Source organism: Chionomys nivalis, chromosome 5 (genome assembly GCF_950005125.1).
Source record: "Chionomys nivalis chromosome 5, mChiNiv1.1, whole genome shotgun sequence".
NCBI lineage: Eukaryota > Metazoa > Chordata > Mammalia > Rodentia > Cricetidae > Chionomys > Chionomys nivalis.
The window spans coordinates 39135724-39148166 of NC_080090.1; positions in this window are offsets into that span (position 1 = coordinate 39135724).

The following is a 12443-nucleotide window of genomic DNA, read 5'->3' on the forward strand; positions in this document are numbered from 1 at the left end:
TTTTTATTTTCTTTATTTTTTTCTTCTGATTCTAAGATAATTTGTTCCTGCATCCTTCATCAAACACTAGAGGACAGTTCAGGTCCAGTGTGTGTTTGAGATGATGTACTGGTTAGTTTTATTGTTAAAACGACACAACCAAGAGTCACCCAGAAAGAGGACACGTCAATTGGAAAATTCCCTAGCTTAGATTTGCTTTTGGCCATGCCTGTGGGGAATTGTCTTGATTGATGCTTGATGTAGAAAGGTCCCACCCACTGTACCACACTATTCCTGCACAGGTGAACGTGTGCTATATAAGAAAGCTAGCTGAGCAAGAGTCAAGGGAACTAGGAAACATAATTCCTCGCATTTTCTGCTTCTGTTCTTGCTAGAGATCCTGTCCTGACTTCTCTCAGTAGTGAAATGTGACCTGAAGGTCCTTTCTTCTACAAGTTGTGGTTGGTCAAAATTTAGCAAAAAAAAAGCTAACAAGAACTGATGGGTACACCTGGTACACTGTGGTGCCATCTTCCAACACCCCTTTCTCATTCTCAAACTGTTCTGCCAGATGCTCAGGAGCCTACATGCCATATATACAGGGTTTCCCACACTAAGTTCCCTTGGAGTTGATCACTGTTGTCCTCACATGTAAAACAAGTGCCAGAAGCCTCTGCCTCTAGTCTTATCCTGTTTTCAAAATCAGGATAATATAATAACAATAGCAATAACAGTAACTATAATAAAATGGCTGAGAAATTTTGTTGTTGCTCTTCATGGTTTATCCCATAAAGTTTACAGCAGTTTTTCTTAATGCAGATTAGTTCAAGATCAAGATAATGATCTGCTGGGGTTTTCCTGTATACTGCAGGATAGTTAGGCACATTCCCACTCTCTGCTCACTTCATGGCAGTAGTGTTTTGATATGGCACAAGATTGGACCTTGGCAGGTGGGTCCAAACCACAGTAAGTGAGGGACAAACACACTATACAGACAGAGCTTACGTGGGGAGTTTTATTGGGGGAAGGGAAGTGAGAGGGGAGAGAGAAAGGGAGGACACAGCAGCCTTGTGGGAAGAGAAAGAGATTGAAAGAGAAGGACAGGGAGAGAGAGGGGGGAGGGAGGAGAGAGAGATACAGAGAAGAGGAGGAAGGGGAAGAAGAGAAGTAGGCAGAGTACTGCATTTTAAAGGGACAGGGTACTGTCTGCCATGCGCACAGGGGCAATACACTCTGCTAGTCCCCAATGCACACAGGAGCCATACAGTCCCCAAGTGGCAGGGCCAGGTGTGCCTAGATGTTAACAAGTTGCACATAAGAAGTATGTGTGTGGTGCATCTGTGTAAGTACCACGTATGCATAAGGGTGCACACATGTTTGGACGTCAGAGCTTGATATTAGATGTCTTTTTCAATCATCCTCTTCATTAAGTTTAGAAAGAGTCTCTCCATGAACCTTCTGCTAGAGTGGCTGATCAGCAAACTCTAATGATCACTTGTCTTTACTTCCCCCAGGCCCAGGATTAAAGACAGGGGCTTCTGTAGCCAGCTTTTATAGGAGAGGTGGGGATACGAACTCTTGCCTTGACACTTCGGAACCAGTTCTTTACCAACTGGCTCATCTCCCCAGGCCTCCATCTCCACAGCTTTGAGAAGCAAAAGGGTCTCTACACTTTGCTGAATGTGTTCTGAGTTAGGGAGATCCTTCTCCACTGAGAACACAGCCCAAAGAAAGTACAAAGCAGCTTCCTTGTTGATCTGGTCTTTTCACTGTTTGTTCAGAGAATTCAATGAGATCAAGCTCAAATCTCCTCTGAGAAACCATGCTTGAGAGTTTCTGCCTTATCTGTTCTCCCACAGCACTAAGAAAATACAGCACGCCGTCACTCCTTCTTCGTTGTCTCTTCTGCAACCCCGTGAGCCCAGGTCATCTTCTCAGCCACAGTGTTTGTGACATAACAGGTAGAGCTTTAATTCACTCGTGTAAGATTGTCCCTCCTCAAAGAAAGGTTAAAATGTAGTAACTAAGGCAACAAATGTAGTGATGGCAGCCAGAGCTCCCTGTGTGGTTCACACAGGGTGGGCATTTTCACAAGCCTGACCCTGGGCTGTGTTTTCACATATATTGGCATGCGAGTCCTTGAAATATTTTTGGATCATTTCAAAACCAAATATGAAGAAAGAAAATACATATTATTAACAATTGCATGAATTACTCTAAGTAATTGTCAGGAAGTAAAGTTGTTTTGGGGACTCAACCCAAAACTCATTTATGCTATAACTGTGACCGACAAACTACCCCAATGTAAACACATGCATGACCACCACTCAACTTCAAGAGAGAGAAAGTTGCCAGGATCCCAAGTGTCTTCTTGTTATCCTGTCCCCAGCACTGCCTCTCTCCTCTTAAGTGTAACCAAGGTTCCTAATTTCTATCCAGTGGTTTGTACTTTCTCATTTCAAATCAGATAGCTGAGCCATCTATTCTGTCTCTGGTTTCTTTCACATACACTCAGATTAAAGCATGTTGTCACTTGCAACAAGTTCCTTCATCTATGCCACTGCATGAAAACCTGCATGAAAGCCACTGCATGAAACGAAATAATATACCCTGTGCATAGGTAGTTAGGAGTTCCTGGTTTAGAACTTTTAGAATAATATCACTATGAGATTCTTGAGCATATATCTTTCTTCACCTAAAGAAGTAGTTCTTAACCTTCCTAATGCTGGGAGGAATAGAAGCTGGGAAGATTCTTCAGGGCCCCCTTCCAACAGTGTCATGGGGTGGAGACTCTGGCCATCGAGGTGAGGCGAAGCGGGATTGATGGAGGATGGACGATGCTGGAGTTACAGAGAGCTTTTGGGAGTGGTCACCCAGGTTGGGATGAATTTTCTGATCATGCAACTGGTTTTTTGTTATCTCTGTTCCCTGTAAGTAACGTCATCCATACCTTTATAGTAACGCCAATAAAATATAAGACATCTAAAGCCTACCTAATGCAACTCTGCTGAGGTGGGTGCTAGCTACCCACAGGCCAGCCTAAGCCCAGGCTGGCATGGAGAAACCTATAGGCCAGCCTTGTACCTTGTGGCCCCAGGCAAGTGGGTCCCATTATGATCAGAAAATATATGGTGGAGAAATGGGAGAGAAAGAGAAGCAGAATGGTTCGTGTGCTGTGGACAGAGTCAGAACTGAAGCTTGAAGGTGGCGAGGAACAGGCTAATCTAAGGAAAGATGAAGAGAAAAGAGGGGTTTTATTTTTATTTGTTTGCTTTTTTATTTTTATTTTCTTTTGAGGGGTGTTGCAGGGATGAGGGGAGGCTATAATGGGACTGGGAAGTGAGCAGAATTTAGGGTCCATGATGTGAAATTCCAATAGAATCAATAAAAAAAATGTTTAAAAAATCATTGTTTAACCAAATTGGATGTTGGTGCAATTGTTTCTTGGGTCTGTCATGGACTCCCTTTCTGGAATAAGCAGACATTTGTCTCCTCAGGACTGTCGTACAACCCATTTCTTTTTCTTTTCTCTATGATTTTTTTTTCTTTTTAGATACTTCTTTTATCTGGAAATGATGTGTATGAGACAGTTATTAACAACTATGTTAATTGATCCAATAAATGAATGTAAGTCCTTTTAATAGGCAGAGAAAGATAGGCTCATGCCTCTGAAAAATCTCTTGGTACCGAATGTCAGTAGTACATTTTAAAAGATTAAAAACTGCAATTGCATCAGTGTTTGAAGAGGGGGTGGTTGAGCCATCTATGTCTTTTTGCGGAGCTTATAGTATATTCCAGAAATCAAATGACAATTATTGTTTTATATACACTTTCTCTTAGGTGTCTTAGTTTTATGTTTTGACCTTCACAAATGTCAGTCATTCTGGTTAATAATCTGGACCCCAGTCAGAATCATGGGTCAGTCCCAAAATGTTGCCAAGGCAGATGGCAGATGTGGCAGTCAGAAATATGGAAAGCTTAGAAGTGTGTTTTGCCTGCATGTTTGCATGTATATCAGAAGTTTGTAGAAGTAGGGCGCCCACTGTCTTTGCTATCACTGTCATAAAATACCCTCGCATTATAAGGATATAAAGACCATGTTTGCTTGTGCTTTGTTTTATTTTGGCCTGGAGATGGGTATTTGGTTTTCTTGTTTTGTTTTGCTTTGTTTTGTTCTCAGTTTAAGATATAGTCCATTATGGTGGGAAAGTGAGGGCAGCTGGTCACATTGCATCAGCAATCAAGAAAAAAATAATGAAAGTTTGTGCTGGGGTCACTTCTCATTTTTTTTTATATGGTCTAAGTTTTCCGTGCATGGAATGGTGCCACTCTCAGTGGGTGGGTCCTTCCTCCTCAACCTAATCAAGGTGTGGCTGGAGACCTGACTTCCAGGTGATTCTAGATGTCATAAAGTTGGCAATTGAGATTAACCACCATAACCATTCATCGTGTCTCTTCTCCACTTACACCCATTTGCCCATCCACCCTCAATTATAAATTGATACAACATGTGCTACCACTGGATGTAGCTGCCCAATCTTGGACAACTCTTCCCAAAAAAACCATGAGTCAAAATAAACTTTGTATCTTACAAATTATTCAGTTTCCAGTGATGTTGCTATACCAAGAGAAAACGAACCAAGACAAGAGAGTTTTCTTGAGACTCATTTAAACATAATGACATAGTAATCTCTATTACCCTGGGATAATTATCAGGGCAATTTAGAGATTGCTAGTAAGCCAAGGTTTCATCAAAATTTATGACTCCATCAGGCCGACCCTTGGCTAGAAGACTGCCTACTGAAGCAAGGTTTGGTAAATGGTATTTTTAGCAAGACAAAAAACATTTTAAGTGCTTTACCAAGAAACTGCTGACATCAGAAACTGTACTTTATGATTCTGTGAGGCTTAAACCTTTCAGAAGATGCGAATGGAGCTGCAGATCCACTGTTTTGTTTGGCTTTCAGGCACAAGATGCACCCGAAGTTATTAATAGATAGTCCTTTATCACATAGAAAGGTTTCCCTGGATGACAAAAAAAAAAAAAAAAAAAAAAAAAAAAAAAATGACCCTGGATGACAAAAAAACAAAGAAAAAAATGAAATTAAGTCTTTCCTTGGGTCTTAAGACAGTAATCTAAGTTCTTCTGTATTTATAATTATAGAAAATAAGGGAACTTTAACCATTATAAACCCACATTGCTTAGACCTATTTATTTCTTAGAAGTGAGACATTTTGAATGCATGAAACATAAAGTTGCTTTTACTATAGGATGCGTTCATGGTCCCCTCTCTTCTTCCTTTTCCCCCTTTACATATACACAGACAAAGACACACATACACACACAAAAATGTGCATATAAACATATACAAACACATATAGACCCATACATACATGCACATACATACATACACACAGCCTATATGAAATGAATGTAAAATATGTAAATTCTCAATGCGAATCTGTTTCTAGTGCCAGCCTCTTTGCTTAATTACAAAAATACATGGGAAAAACATAAAGAAACACTAACTAAGGGTATTCTGAATTAGAAGATGGCTTTCTAAGAAGCATGCTTACAGTGTGTGTGCTCATGCATCCTTTAGAAGCTTTTAACACTTGAAACATCATGAGCTATGAATTATCATTCTGACAGATAAGAAATTCTCTGTTGTTATACTCAAAATGCTGATTCAAGGAAGCACCATAAGCTTCAAACTGAATGACTTGAAATAACCAATGGAAGCTTCGACTCTCCATTCCTGAAGATAAAATTTTCTGCTGTTTTAAGATGGTACCGAGTAACCGAAAGCATTATGCAAATATGGTCTTCTTTGTTTCCATTCTCAATACAGTCTGACCTTCTGCAACTATTTCTGTACCTCTGCACACCTAAGTCTTTATCTCTTGAGCTCTCCCTGGCACTGCAGGGACATCTAAGTGTTTACTCCCTCCATGTGATCCCCAGCATGTTGAAATATCAAAATTTTCACGTAAGTATTGTTAATAGAAGTAGCTGCCATAGCAGCAACAGCAGTAACAACAGTAATTTAGTTGCATGTGAAGTAGTATGCAATGCACAAATTTAAGCCTCACAGTCATATAATAAAGATCCCATGTTTCTATGTGGAGAAATACAATTTAGAAACATCCACAAACATGTTCAGGGGCCCGGGCTCTTGCCATTCTATAAGGTCAGCTCCTGTTTATAACAATCTGCAACCTGCATCATGAATTCTAATAAGTCTTAGTATTAAAAGCCTGGAGTTAGATATTGAGGAAAGTGCTGAGGGATCAGAGAGATGAAGGAGTAAAACTACAGGTAAGGTTACCTCTCAACTTCCCAGCAGAATAGACTGAATTCCAGTTCCTTCTCATCTTATCACTTTCTCTCCCTGCCCTGCTATATCACTTCCTATCTATCTGTCGAGACCTCTACAGTTAGCTAGTTCTAGCTCAGCCCTTTGCTCTTCAGGCAAGTTTTATTTGTACAAACAAATATCACCACATTTCCCCCTTTTTGTCTCAAAATTTACAAAGGAAGGTGATAACTAACATAATAAAAACTATATACAGTAAGTACAAAAACTACATACAATATATACAGAAAATGAATACATCAACAATGTCTACTCCATTAACAACTGACAAATTCAGAGAAAATATTTCATTTCTGTTCTACTTTGGTGGGTCTAAAAGTTGTACCAAATTCACTTTCTATTTTAATTTGCATTACTAAAACTATCTTTTTATGTCTCTCAACCTTACATACTTTACATTTCTTTAGTGAATTTATTTTCTGAATCTGGTAACAAGGAAAACTATAGCTATAATAATAAAGTATTCAACTCCATCAGAGACCCAAGAAGGAAATATTACTGAGTAAGCAGAAAATGTAAGCAAGCAAGTGATTTCCAAAAAAAGTGAGAAATGACTGAAACAGCTAATTGCCTGGATGGTCACCCAAGGTAACAATGCAATGTTTGGGCACACCCATCTTCAGCCTATAGGCCTAGCATACCTAACAGACTTTTTTTGTGAAGCAGGATATTTTGAAGGGCTGTTCCTCACCTTGGCAAAGTCCAGCAGTCCTTTCTTTTGTGTTCTTCTATTTGTACAGTATATTTCAGCAGTCAAGACAAGAGCACTTTCTTGCCCAGTGGCTAACCTTTGCCACAAGGAAAGTAAACTCCATATGGAGTTTCTTTGATACACATGATGTTCTCTGAAGTAGATTGGTGCAATCATGTCTTATTGTCATAACAAATAACCTATATTACTAAAACATCTTCAATGTTCTTCAGATCTCTGAAGTATTTGAAGATGACTTTTCTATCTAAAACATATCTGTTTGACCATGAAAACATACCTAATATAACTACAAGTTCAATTGTAATAGGTGACTAATTGCTAAACTGCATTTTCTTATATCTTAAATTGTTGGTAATAGTAACTTTCAAGGGCTAGAAATTTGTATTACACTGTAAAATGACTTGCATACATAAAATACCTTGAACAAGATTAGAAATGAATGTACAATATATTCTAACAAAAATAATCTCAATATTGTATCAGTATGCAAAAATCCAAGCTAATGTAAAATATTTAAAAGTAATAGTTGCTTTTCTGGTTTAAAAGTAGATTCAATAATCTACCTTAAAAAATAAAAAAGAAAACAAAACAAAACAAAAAAATCTACCTTTTAATCCTATTTCTATATCCCTTCTCCTTTCTTTTCAGAGCAGATTCAGTAATCTACCATTATACCCATCATATCTGTATCCCCCCTTTTTGTCAAAACAAGAACTCTTAATCTAATCTCACTTGTTCAAAATTCTTCCTGATCATAACTAATAACAACTTGTAACCAATGACAAATACACATAACCTATTGAACAATCAAAATCCACCCACCCCACCTCTTAGGAATATGGGCATTGTATTCTTAAATTTACTTCCTGCTGTTTGTCTGTGATGGCATCTTTAGGGGATCCTGAAAAGAAAAATATGGGTTACTTGTCAGGGATTGGGAGAGGTAGCTGACTCTTTTGTTCTCCAGTCCAGTCTCTGAGTAGTGAGAAAGTGCAGGGCTTGTCTCAAGTCCTGGCTAGAGTAGTCTGTAAGGCTGAATCATCCCAGCTAGCCACCTCAAAACTGTCCTGAGCAGCTTTTAGTCCAACACTTATCTTTAGGTGGTGTTTTTCATCTTAATGGTGTTATCATGGTCCTGGTGGAATCATTGTTGAAGAGTCCCATCCTCCTTTTGGAGACTTCAAATGTTGCTGTTAGGCATGGTCTTGGTTAACTGAAGAAAACTTAAACATTTTAAATGTCATGTAGAGCAAATCTCAGAAAAGTTAATGCATCAATATCTCTTAAGTATATCCAGAGCACAAAAATTTAATTCCCAGTTATCTGAGACTCAAACCCGAAGTAATGTACAAGAAGCTTTTCTAGAATTACATAGTACTCTATATGACCATTTATGTCATGATAAATAAATATATATACATATATATAAATCTTACACATTTTTAAAGAATATTTAGGCCTCAAAAGAGGTTCTAAGACTCAAAAATAGGACCAAAAGTCATGAGATTAGTGGCAAATTTGTTTTTCTTCTGACCCCTACCAGATGGCACTTCTGACATGATACAGAGATTTTGGATTTTACTTTAACAAGCATATTTGGGTTTAGAGATAGAGAGAGCCCACACTCCAACTTCAAAGTCAACTTTAATTTTTAACTGGACTGGGACTACAAATACCGTTTGTATTATATGTCTGTAGAAAATATCAGAAGCAACATTTAGAAAGATTTATAAACCTTTATCCTGTTGAAAATGTGATATACCAATAGGTCCATTTTCTTGGTTCATTTTCTCTAGATGATTTATTCTTTTTCTTCAGATGTCTCATCTGTCCAGTGGTCTTCAGACTCTTTAACTAGATGTCTTTACCCAATCCTATTTTTGGGGAGGTTCCCTTATGGCAAGATATATCTAATTAAATGAAATGCATTTGTTAGTTTTAAAGTAAGCTCAGATTGAACGGCTATGCTATTTGATTAAATATTACCTGTTCTAATCAAGAGAATTTTTTGTTCAAATGTAATATTTTTTATCAGTTTTGATGGTATCCATAGCTTTTCTTCTCCTGTGGAAACAAAAGCGAAATACTTTCCCCAATGTAATACATGCCCTGGTTTCCATTCTGAGTCAACACATCTTTAACATATACCAGCTGATTTAGTTTCATAGGTTTATTTTCTACTATTCAATGTCTCTTCAGAGTCATTATTCCTTTTTAATTAGCATTTAGAAAATTCAAAATTAATAAAGTATTATGCAATCTATTTCTGGGGTCTTTGTCTTCCTTTTCTGTTTATTTAACATAGCTTTTAGAGTTCTATTTGAAAATTCTATAACTACCTGTCCTGTATGATTATGTGAGATACCTGTAATCTGCTTTGTATTATAATGAGCAAAAGTGTGTTTAATTTTCTTAGACACATATACTGGATCATTGTCTGTCTTTATTTGTTCAGGTATACCCATGATGATCACAACTTTTAATAAATGTGTGATTATCTAATCAACTTTTCCAAAGTCAAAGCAATTGTCCATTGAAAACCTGAATGGGTATCAATTGTGTGTTGTACATATTTTAGTTTTCCAAATTCTACAAAATGTAATACAAACACCTGCCAGATTTCATCACTTTTAGTACCCTTTAGGTTATTTCCTGCACATAGTGGTGTTTGGTTGTATAATGAATAAGTAGAACATTTCTTTATTATTTCCTTAGCTCATTGTCATGTGCTAGAAAAATCTTTTTAAAAACTTTTACTATTGACATTATGTTTTTTATTGAAATTCTGATGCTTCCAGCACATTCCAATCAATAGTTGACTAATTTCTGCATTACCTTGTTCTAGAGGACTTGGCAGATCCATATGGGATTAAATGTGTGTTACATATATGGAATGATTCCTATCCCTAATTATTTCTTGTAACTGAATAAACAATAAAGTCAACTTTGTATCATCTGATATAAATTCAGCAGTTTCAATATGCAAAATGACTCTGTCTGCATATTGTGAATCAGTAACTATGTTCAGAGATTCATTAACATCCATTAGTACCATGAGAATAGCATATAGTTTTGACTTTTGGATAGAATCATAAGGGCTTAGAACCACTTAATTAAATTTTCTGATTTTCAACCTGCCTTTTCTGATTCATTTACATCTTTATAGAATGTGGAGGCTCTCCACGTGCTACTATTTCCTGTACAATGTAAGGAAAGATCCAGTTAGTTACTATTTCCCCCCAAATTGCTGCAAACTCTTTGCCAGGGTTCACTTTCTGTCTATAAATTGTCAATTTCCCAGCACTCGGGAGGCAGAGGCAGGCGGATCTCTGTGAGTTCGAGACCAGCCTGGTCTACAAGAGCTAGTTCCAGGACAGGCTCCAAAACCACAGAGAAACCCTGTCTCGAAAAACCACAAAAAAAATAAAAATAAAATAAAAATAAATTGTCAATTTCATCTTTAGTGAATGGTACTAAAATTTCTACTGGGCGTATTCCTGGTAATTGACAAAGTCTCAATTTTCCTTCTAGAATTAACTAAGAAACATTGTCCACATAAGCTTTTAATTATTTACTCAGTTTATGGCTCTGTAATCTCCTACATCTTTAGAGTCTCCAGTAATGGCCTTCGTTCCCACAACTTCATACAATGGCCTCTCAAGACCTCTATTCCTCTCAGGGACTTCAAACAAGGACTGACTGACATAAATTTCCTGGCCTCAGTAGTTCACTGTAACCTTGGAGAAAGATTCCACAACCCTTTTATGGGTATATCCTTCTTCATGATTCTAAACCAGCACCTTTATATGGGCAACATTGTCAAGTTCAGCTGCCATTCTGGGGTAGACTCTGCCCCTCTTGAATTATGTTTTCAGGAGCTTTAGAGTTTTGTTAATATCTTAGAATAGAAAATTCCTTAGCCTCTTTCTTTTATAAGTTATAAGCTATTTAGGAAGAGTTTTTCCCTGAGGACACAGCTCCCTCTACTTCAGTGCTGATCAGACCTCTCCTTGTCTTTTTCACACAAGCATTAGCTGCAACAGTTTCCTGGTACTCTTTCTCTTCCAACTGTACATTTTGTGTTTCTTTTTGCTTCAGTTGTACTCTTTTATTGTTGACCTGCATAAAAGTAATTATGACTAACCATAAAACAGAATCAATACTAGGCTGTCTGAAATCTCCTCCATCAAAGAAATTAGTCGATTACAATGTTTAGTTTAGTCTCAGGAAAGTTCTTAGGACAAAGGCAGAAAGGGGACATATTTTACCAAAATATCACAAGAATAGTTTGTAGTTCAGTTGTTAATATTGTTACCTTCTGAAACCTCTTTCATTAGGCTTCCACAGACCTCATTGCACTCAGAACAACTGTCTTCTAAGCTCCTACTAGGATGGTCCATTGAGCTCTGCTCACAGCATTCAATTACTTTTCTAGTATAAAGTCCAAAGTTTTCCACAATCCTCCAACAAACTGTGTGGTAACGTCTGGCACAGCAATATTTCACTCACTGGAAGCAGCCTCTTTATTGGCTACTTTTCTATTGCTATGATAAAGCATTCTGACCAAGACAATCTGTAGAAGGAAGAGTATGTTTAGGCTTATTTGCTCCAGACAAGTAAGAGTCTATAATGTCAGCGTGAAGGCATGGCATTAAAAGCAGGGCTCAGATCTTGAACCAAATATAGGAAGCAGAGAACAAATTGGAAATGACATGAATTTTTTAACCTCCCCAGCAACACCTTTCCTCCAATAAAACCACATACCTCATGATCCCACTAAAAGAAAACACTACCAACCAAGGACTAAGCATGCAAATGAACAAGGATGGAGAAGACATCTCATTCAAACTACCATAATGTCATATTGAAACAGTGCTAAGACAAAAATATCTCAGAGAAAACATTAATTAAGGCAATCTGTGTAAATTCTTACCACCTTTGCTATACTCTTTCCATGGTTCTTGATTTTCATATTTTATTTGCATATGAGATTGAAGTCATTTGGGGATTAAAAGACCAGTTTGTAATTTAATGCTTTGTTTTTAATGTCAAATGGAAAATGACAACCTTTAATTGAATGTATAAACCTAATTGAAGGTGTGCTTATGAACCATTACTATGCCAGTCTTCTTAAAGAAGAATGTATATGGCATTATGATGTATTTACTCAAGGTCTGAAAGGATTTCTAAGCCTGGAGATTGTTCATCTGCTTAAAGTTACATCTTTAAGCTTAGAAGTTCTATATCTAGTTTAAGCAAAAGCATAATCTTGGATTCATTTAAAACCCCAGAGGACACCTTCTTAAATTCTAAGATATCCAAAGAAGCTTTGCTTCACTGAATTGAGCATTAGCCTTGAAACAAAATGAGAAGAT